Raw genomic sequence first — 10,027 nt, 5'->3', positions numbered from 1 at the left:
CAGAAAAAAACAACTTTGGGGAGTTTTTCACATAATCCTCCTGAGCTTTTCTTTTTATCTCATATAACCCTTTGAACTTTGTAGTGTCTCACAAAACCCCCTAAACTTTAAACTTTTCTCACTAGACCCCCCTTATATATAGTCTGCAAATAAATAAAACATACTTAAGAGAGAAAACTCCAAATTTACGGGAGGGTACATGTTGCCTGCAAATGACAAATGTCAAAATTTGGATTTTTTTCTCTAAAAGGCATTTTCGTTGTTTGCAAATTACGGGTGTTTTGGTGGGGAGGGGGGAGACGTCCAGTGAGAAAACATTAAAAGTCAAAGGGATTTTATGGGACACCAAAGTTTAGGGTGCCATGTGAGATGAACAAAATTTATAGGGGTTATGTGAAAACCTGCAAATTTTTAGGGGGGTTATGTGAAATTGACCCAAATAATTAATCACAAGGTAAGAAAAGTTATTTTACATGTTTTAGTGAAATAAGCTTGTTAGATATTATTGGTATTTATATTTAGGAGATATTATGAGATGTCATTGAGATAGTATGAGTGTCATAGGATATGAATTTATCTTATATCTATTTTGTAATATCTTGCTAATCTCAATTTAAGAGTGGTTTAGGGTTAGATGAATTTATTTACATGTTCGCTTTGACTCTGAGGTAATCAAACAAATCCTTGTTTAGCTTTGTAGAGAATAGAGAATGAGAGAAGGCAAAAGGTAGTTTCTTGAGAACATATATGAATTGTTTAGGGTCAAAATTTTATTTAGATCCAAAAGTATAGGGACCTCTTGAGCGAAATGTGGTCATAAATAAAAAATTAACACCTAATTTATAATGGATGTTAAAAAAGGACTAAGTTTACAACTAAGATGGAGTACAAAGACTTAAGTTGAGAAAAAAGAAAGTGGAGGGACCAGTTTGAGTATTGAGGCCCTAGTACAAGGACCAAATTAGCCTTTTAGCTTTTTGCTAATACAAGAAACATATGAAAAAGCGAGCAGAAGATGGCAAAAAATTCCTTTACACGAAATTTTATTTTGGTAGAATTTTTCTTGTAACCTTATCTAAAAAACAAGATATTAGTGAAATTTTTATTGATTAAGAAATCTTCGTGAAATCAGATCATTAAGAAAGTTTTTATCTATTCAAATTCTTCCTTGTATAGAGAACTAGTTTCATTGTATGCCTATAAAAGACTAGTTTTTCTTCAATAGAGATCACAAGGATGTTCGTGAAAAAAGCTATTATTTCTTTGGACTGTGTGATGCAATCTTGGATGTGAAACCTAGTTTCCAAAGGTTTAAAACATTTTACATTAATTAGGTGAAATCATCGATCCAGGCATGGGTCAGATCAGAATTAAGATTGATGTGATGCCAAAGAAGTGATCCTGAAAAAAACCTATTCTTTTTTTGCTTCTTCTCCCTTGTTCTTTGATGTTCCGTCATAATTCAAAATGGAATTTCCATCTGATGTCAAGCTTCGATTTACTTGACATTGTTACTTCAAAATATTTTCACCATTTGGACTGGAATGCGCTGTCACGGCAGCCAATAAGTCCAATTGATAGAGGAAAGTTGGAACAATTTATTTATCCTACCCATTTCACGTGTAATACAGTTGAATATTGGAGGAAGCTATGTATACTGGATGATGGATTTTGACAGGGTTAGAACATAGAAAAGTAGCAAACATGTGAACATTGGAGGTTGAGGGATTGAGACCACTTTGGCAGGTTCTGGCCTTAGGATCTCTGTGATAAGTATTGGTCGCTGTAATGAAGATATGGATTAGGTGTATGGGTATTTCAGGCTCCACCTTTTAATAGATAAATTCAAACCCTAAGTACAGATGAGTTAATTAGATCTATCATTATGTTTCTGTTGGACATCAAATTTTCAGTATTAGATGAAATTGGTATAAATGCCAATTACTACTTTCACTGTTCTGATTCATTAACTTTAAAGGTGCACTCTTTTTGGTCCTCTGGAGCATTTGTGAGTTGTGACATCTGAAAAACATTAACAGCTCCAAGTGGTAGTTTACCTCTCTGCAGGTTTGAAAAGTTTCAGGAACCCTTACAAATCCTGTGTGAATGTTGATTTGGCACCAGAGTGTTTTCACATAAAGTGCAGGCTGCCTCACCTCCTCTTACTACATATTACTAATCATAGGAGTCTACATACCACCTTAGTCCATTCTCCATCATTTTATTTTCCGTTTTGCAAATTGTTACCCTCCTCTTTCATACTCATCATTACCTCTGCAATTATGGCCTGTAGCGTAACCAATCTACAGTAAACATTGTGGTCTAAGTTGACACTTGCAAGATGCTATATCTCACCAGAAGGAATTTGCAAATATAAAAAAATTCTAAAAGTAATGCTACTAAGAAGTCCTTGTGTGGCACTTAACATATTGGAACTTAATGGCACTTAAGATATTGGAACTTAATTAATGCATGTAGCTATAGTCACTTTTTGAACGATGAAAGCACTAATTGTTGTTATTTTCATCTTTAAGCTTCTCTTTTTCCTGAAATTTGAGTATTTTGCTTTTATTTTTCTTGGATACCAGGCCTCCTGTTCTGTCTATGCCACTATAGAATGAATGGGCATTCTGTATATTGGATCAATTGGTTGAATATTCCAAGTATCATGCATTGTTCAAATAAAATTAATGGGGAAAAAGAGTTGCAGAGCTTCATGTTTCCAATGTAGTGTTGGTTGTTACCTAACGTGAATCCATCCACTTCTCTTTTAAAGGCTGCAGCACAGTAGTCCTCATGTTTTCAATATTAACCCTAATTTAAAGAAAAATTGAAGTTTTAAATCTTTACTTTTCTATTTCTTTCTGTAGCTGACACACTGCCTTCCCTGACAATTCATGAATTCTGTGAACTACCCTCCTGATATTGCTATATTATTCTCTTTGTCACACACATACAATACATTTTGATTTCATTTCATCATCATTATCGTCGTCGTTATTTTACATGAGTAACTTGGTGTAACAAATAAGAAAGCACATTATGCGTCTGTCTTAATATTCTATTGATTCATGCTCTTCAATTTCTCAAATCCAACTTTATTGCCCTCAGGAAATCACTGGAGGGATGGGTGTCGATATAGCTATAGAAGCGCTGGGGAGACCATCAACTTTTATGCAGTGCACAAAAAGTATACGAGATGGTGGAAAAGCTGTTATGATAGGACTTGCTTCAAACACTGCTGTGGGGGAGATAAATATAAACCATCTGGTTCGTCGACAGGTGAGTTGTAAGATTTGCTAATAGTTCATCGTAAATTTTCTCTCTTGTTTCACTGATTAGTATGTGTTTTCTGTTTACTCTTTCAATTTTTTTTGCTATACGGCATGGACCTTTTATCATGAAGAAGAGTTATGTCATTGTATCAGAATTTAGACACATAAGACCGAGTGTCAAATAAAAATTGTCGTATGTCTGTGTATTATCTCCATGCGTGTCCATGTTGTTCCTTTAAATGATTATCTTTCTAATATGAACCACAATCTTCTGAATATATTTTTAACTAAAAACAACTAATATATAGTTATGTAGAAAACGGTGATTTTTCTAGAGGTTTCTTGGATTGGCCTCATGATCATTCCTAAACTGTAATCTGGAACAGAATCTGCAGACACTAGAGAATTTGCTATCTGATCATATTCGTGAACTTTCATCTCTTATTGCTTCTCGTTCTTCGTCTGACCAAAAGCCTAATACATTACTGTTTAGATGTCATCTTCTACTTGCAAATATCCATTGTAATTATGGACTCAGGTGGTAATGTTTCTCAGGTACATCCGGATGCCTTTGCAGTAAAAATCTAGTGGTATTTTGTCTCCTATTTTATCCTTAACGATCTGGATGTTGGAAGATCTTTGAAATCGAGCCTAAAGTTGTAGTGATAACTAGACGACACTTTCTTAAACTGCTCTTAAACTACTGTGCCTACTAAAGTTGTGGGGTCCTTAATGACTCATCAACTTTAAAATCAATCCAAATAAGGACACTTTTGTGAGTAGTAGTGAGATTCATTGGGAATGACTACCATACAACTAGAAGAGAGAATTCATTGAATTTGAAATCTGTATTTAATGTTGAGATCTTCCAAATCACAATTTAAATATTTTTGGGCCTTTTTAATTTATCAAAATTCTTATCCAAGTGAACATTTGTTCGCTCTTCAGAACTCAGCCAAGGTCAGATATGATTTTGTATTATCTATTGATCCGAACACATAAAATTCAACCACTGGACATGTGTTGAAATGTTAGTTATATCTTATTATGACATAATGCATTTTTCTCGTATATGGATCTATGTTAACTATGATTGCAGCAACTGGTAAGAAGAAATTTGTTGATTCATGTTTTAAGCCTAATTATTTTGTAGAAATTGTTCTACACATGTCAATTTAATTATCATCATCATCATCGTCGTCGTCGTCGTCTAAATTTAAGTTAAAGCATATCATTCTTCTGCTGACTTATTAATTTCTCAAACTGTAAGTAACCCAAAACTAATAACTACTGGAGCAGATAAAAATAATTGGCTCATATGGTGCAAGGGCCAGACAAGATCTCCCTCAGGTGGTTAAGCTTGCACAGAGGGGTGTCTTCAATCTCCAAAATACTGTTTCCAGAAAATGCAAATTTGAAGAAGCCAATAGCGCATATGATGATCTCAATCATGGAAAGATTGTTGGTCGAGCAGTTGTTGAGATTATGTAGCTCAAGAATGTTTAGGTTTCTAGATGCGCTTAAATTTCCAGCAAGAGGTACTTACCTTTTTTCATGCAGCTGGTATTTTCCTCATATTGATGTTTCTGTGGATATAAAAAATTCACTGATTCGCTGGACATGTAAATTATACAGGATATCTTCAGGTGGGAGCACTCGTTCTAACATTGGAAGGAAAGTTCCAAATTGTTTACTGCTTGTGTTGTATGAATCTCAAACTACCAGGTCATTGGCATGGTGCCGATTGTAGAATACAGAGACATTTGAACTTATTTTGCTGTGAAAATTTAGCGAATTCTTGAGAAGTTGATAGGGTCGAAAGTATCTAGAGAAATGATGTCGTTAGGTGAAGATATGTATATGTTTTGTATCTAGGTAAATGCTGGCTTGTAGACTAAGCAGATTTGGATACTGTGTCTGAATAAATGCTGTTATTCGGAGGGGTAAAAAAAGGTAAAAGGAGCTATCGACCGAAGTTGGGTTACTTTTGATAGAAGTAAATAGCGAACTACAAATTAACCACCTCAAATTTCCTAAATCTGGAGCATAGTTGTTAGTCATGTCCGGTTTCAGAAAACATTACGTTTTGTTAGTAAGAAAGGTTGAGTGACACAGGCAAAGAAAGGTTTTCGTCCCAGTAGCGTTATCATGATTGACTTCAAAATCCTAACCGGCAATTTTACAAATTTATTCTCCTCAAGTGGTGTCTCGTGTTAGTCTTTAGTTTTAGCGGTGTCATAAGTAGGAAATGCATATAAAGTAGGCAACCTAATAATACATCATTTTTTAATACGCTATAAGCGCTCCTCTATATTAAGACACTCTGGTTTCTCGCTTACTATTCCTTCAACATGTTTACATCTACCTGTAAAAAGCATTATTAAATGGGAAATATATATATATTCAATGGGAAATATAAAATGCTTCATCTCTTTGAATACCAATAGCGAAAACTCTTTTTCCAATACATCTAATACTGAAAACCATTACTAAATGGGGAAATATATATTTCATTATACTAGTATAATGCACGTGCTTTGCACTTTGAATTTTTTTATCAAATCATAAAGTATGTGTTAATAAATAAAGTTGTACAGTTAGATTGCTTTAAAAAGTGTATGAATTAATTATTGTTGTGTAGTTATTGTAATTGAATGTTTTTTTTATAATGATCGCTCAATATTAACCTTTTTTTTAATTAAGTCTCCAAGTCTAAAATTATTCTTAAATAAAACTGTTAAAAAATTATTCTTAAATAAAACTGTTAAAAATTTATTCTTAAATAAAACTGTTAATTTTATAAGTTCTCTTAAATATGCCCCTTCAACTTGAAAGTTGTTAACTTAACTCTAAATTAACTAAGCTGCATTAATCTTGCTAGCTTTTTCCTGATGTTCCCTGGAGAGTTACACTTGGTATTTGCTACATATTGCAATAGTTACTTCTTATTATAATTATTTAATAAAATAAATTACAGTAATTCCTTATGAACTTCCATAATTACACAAAAACCCTCATGGCTTTTTTGTTTCAAAGAAGATCTCCAATAACTTTTTGAATTTTGCAGTAACCCCTATAAATTAGCACTAGAAGATGGCATAAAAATACATTTTGAAAGTTATTGAGGGTTTGGTGTAACTTATCTAAAAGATACTGGGGGCTTTCTACAAAAAGCTATTAGAGCTTTAATGTGATTTTGAAAGTTCATATGGTCTATCTACTGTAAAATGCTGAAAATTCATGGCAGTTTACTATAATTTTATCTTATTTAATATTATAATTCTTAGTTCAAGTAATACTATTAAAATAATTATACTGTTTATATACTATAAAATATTTATCTAATTTATTTTTTAAAATTATGCTCTTAAATAATTTAGCACTATAAATATTGTATAAATTTTTAGGAAAAATTGTGTCGAGGCCCCAAAAGTAAAACCTTCATGTACTGCAGCCCCTTCACTTTTTTCTATGTGGTTTAGCCCCAAGAAATGTCACATCATGTGCTGCAGCCCTTTTTCATGTAATTATCATGCCAACTAAGCACAAAGATAGAGAAACAAATATAAAAGCCCAAAATATCCTCATTTCCTCCTCCCTCTTTGTTCTCTCCAGATCTATCATGTTAGATCCAGTTTGATTCATGTTAAGTCTAATTTAATTTCTTTTAAGTCTAATTTAAATCATGTTAAATCTAATTCAACTTGTTTCAAGTCTAAAAATAAGTTGAATTAGAGTTAACATGAATCACGTTAAGTCTAATTCAACATGTTTTAAGTCTAGTTTCATGTTAAGTCTAATTTGATTCATAGTAAGTCCGGTTTGATTCATGTTAAGTCTAATTTAATTCATTTTAAGTCTAATTTAAATCATGTTATGTCTAATTCAACTTATTTTAAGTCTAATTTCATGTTAAATCCAATTTTACTTCATGTTAAGACCAATTTGATTCATGTTAAATCTAATTTAATTCTTTTTAAGTCTAATTTTAATCCAGTTTAGTGTTAAGTCTAGTTTAGTTCATATTAAGTCTAATTTGTTTCATGTTTAAGTCCAGCTTGATTTGTGTTAAATTCAATTTGGCTCGTGTTAAGTCCAGTTTGGTTCGTGTTAAGTCTAGTTTAAATCATTTTAAGTCTAATTTAAATCGTTTTAAGTCTAATTTAAATCTTGTTAAGTCTAATTTAAATCATTTTAAGTTTAATTTAAATTAAACTTAACATGAAATTAGACTTAAAATAAAATGAAATAAACTTAACACGGATTATATGTTAAGTCCAATTCGGTTCATGTTAAGTCCAATCCGGTTCATGTTAAATCTAATTTAGTTTCATGTTAAGTCCAATTCGGTTTATATTAAGTCCAATTTAAATCATGTTAAGTCTAATTCAACTTGTTTTAAGTCTAATTTCATGTTAAGTCTAATTTAATTCCTTTTAAGTCTAATTTAAATCATGTTATGTCTAATTTAACTTGTTTCAAGTCTAAAAATAAGTTGAATGAAACAAGTTGAATTAGATTTAACATGAATCACGTTAAGTCTAATTCAACTTGTTTTAAGTCTAGTATCATATTAAGTCCAATTTGATTCATGTTAAGTCCAATTTGGTTCATGTTAATTCTAATTTAATTTTTTTTAAGTCTAATATATGCCATGTTATGTCTAATTCAACTTATTTTAAGTCTAAAAACAAGTTGAATTAGACTTAACATGAATCATGTTAAGTCTATTTTAACTTATTTTAAATCTAATTTCAATCATGTTAAATTCCTTTTAAGTCTAATTTAAATCATGTTAAGTCTAATTCAATTTTTAAGTCTAATTTTATGTCAAGTCTAATTAATTTAGACTTAAAACAAGTTAAATTAGACATAACATGATTTAAATTAGACTTAAAAGGAAAATTAGACTTAACATGAATTAAATTAGATTTAACATAAAATTAGACTTAAAGTTGAATTAGACTTAACATAAAATTAGACTTTCATGTTAAGTCTAATTCAACTTGCTTTTAGACTTAACATGAAAGAATAGAGGAGATAAGAGCATTTTGGGGTGTTTTATTTTTTATTCTCTCTTTATGTTTAGTTGGCAGGTAATAATTGCTAAAGAAATGTTGCAGAACGTATGTTTCTAATTTAAGGGCTAAAACACATGGTAAAAAGTCAAAGGGGCTCCAACATATGAAGTTTTTGCTTTTGGGGCATTGACACAATTTTCCCAAATATTTATTATACTATCATTAATAATTAATAGTACTATTATTTATATTAAATAATTTTTTTTTAAAAAAAGTTAGTTTGCAATCATTACCAAGTATAGATTATTTAGTATCATGCAATAATCTTTCATAAAATACTCTAAAAATAATATTAAGTTATTTATTTAATTTATTTAATAATATAATACTAAATAAATAGTATAATTCATAATTTATATAATATTGTTAAAATAATTACACTATTTATGCTATTCAAAATTTATTCTATTTATTTTATTGCTCATTGAATTATATTATAATTCTTAATAGTATTTAGTAACATACTATTCTATTTATACTATTATTTTAATTATTTTATTATAATTCATAAATAATTATAACTATTTATGCTATTCAAAATTTATTATATTTATTTTATTGCTCATTGAATTATATTATAATTCTTAATAGTATTTAGTAATATACTATTCTATTTATACTATTATTTTAATTATATTATTATAATTCATAAATAATTATCATAATAATTTAATTACTTACTACTAATAATTGTGTATACTTATTTTATAAATTATTTTAAACAATTAATACTTGTAATATTATTGATATGTGTAATTATTTAGGAAGGTGAGGATGTGCATAATTAATAAGATGTTATATTTAATTATTTAAGAAAGATTAATTATAGATAATGATATGGTTAGAATTTATCAAAATTTAAGACGGCAAAAAGAAAAATAAGAAAATTTTAACACCCCAATCTCATTTTTATAATAATAGTATATATATAGATATAGAAGATAGATAAAAAGATTCTTCCCTATGTATCCAATATAAAATTAAAACGGGTGTCTCCGAGTTATTGGATCTGCATGAATTGTTACAGGGAAGCAAAACTTAATCGTCGACAGCAGGGTTCGAACCTGCGCGGGCGGAGCCCAACAGATTTCAAGTCTGTCTCCTTAACCACTCGGACATATCGACGCTACGTCAACAGTTTTTCATTTAGTAATTTTATAGCATCTCTCTACAACTTGCAATTTCCATTTGCGCCACATTCCCCTTTTTTTTTTGAACCAAGAAAAGCAGGAAAAACTTCCTGCTCATTAAATATTTATTTATATCAAAAGAACTTACATAGAAGTTACAAACCTAACACATCAAAAGAAGACCAGAAGAAGATGAAAACAAAAGAAAGAGAGGAAAAGAAACTGAAAGTCACCGGCCTAGGCTAATTAACTAAGAAGATATTACAACACCAGATAGTAATAAAATCACATTTGGGAGTTTATAAGCCAAAAGAGATGAGAAAGAAGCTACTCCTCAAGAAAACTACTCAAAAGAAAGTCCAAAGGAGGTCCGTGCCAGCACATGGTCTAATTTGCTGAAAAATTATCTCCCACATCAGCTGCAGCCTTCTTCTTTGCTATTTCATCAAACTGCAGCTTGATTGCAGCCCTTCTGATCCTTTTAGCCAACTTGTCTTCGTGAGCACATGCCCAATGGAGAGTATACCTAGCCACATTAGCT

At 30.6% G+C, this 10,027-nt stretch overlaps 1 long non-coding RNA gene and 1 other non-coding gene across 2 annotated transcripts; one reads left to right on the top strand and one right to left on the bottom strand.

Moving 5' to 3' along the window:
- LOC109840259 lies at nucleotides 3,114–5,250 on the top strand. Its single transcript, XR_002246833.1, has 3 exons — nucleotides 3,114–3,282; nucleotides 4,575–4,813; nucleotides 4,911–5,250. It is a non-coding gene; the product is annotated as an uncharacterized LOC109840259 (long non-coding RNA).
- Nucleotides 9,400–9,481, bottom strand: TRNAS-UGA. Its single transcript has one exon. It is a non-coding gene; the product is annotated as a tRNA-Ser (tRNA).

Source organism: Asparagus officinalis, chromosome 5, assembly GCF_001876935.1.
Source record: "Asparagus officinalis chromosome 5, Aspof.V1, whole genome shotgun sequence".
In the NCBI taxonomy this organism is placed as follows: domain Eukaryota; kingdom Viridiplantae; phylum Streptophyta; class Magnoliopsida; order Asparagales; family Asparagaceae; genus Asparagus; species Asparagus officinalis.
Note: the sequence above shows the minus strand (reverse complement) of the source record. Positions and strands in the feature narration are given on the sequence as shown.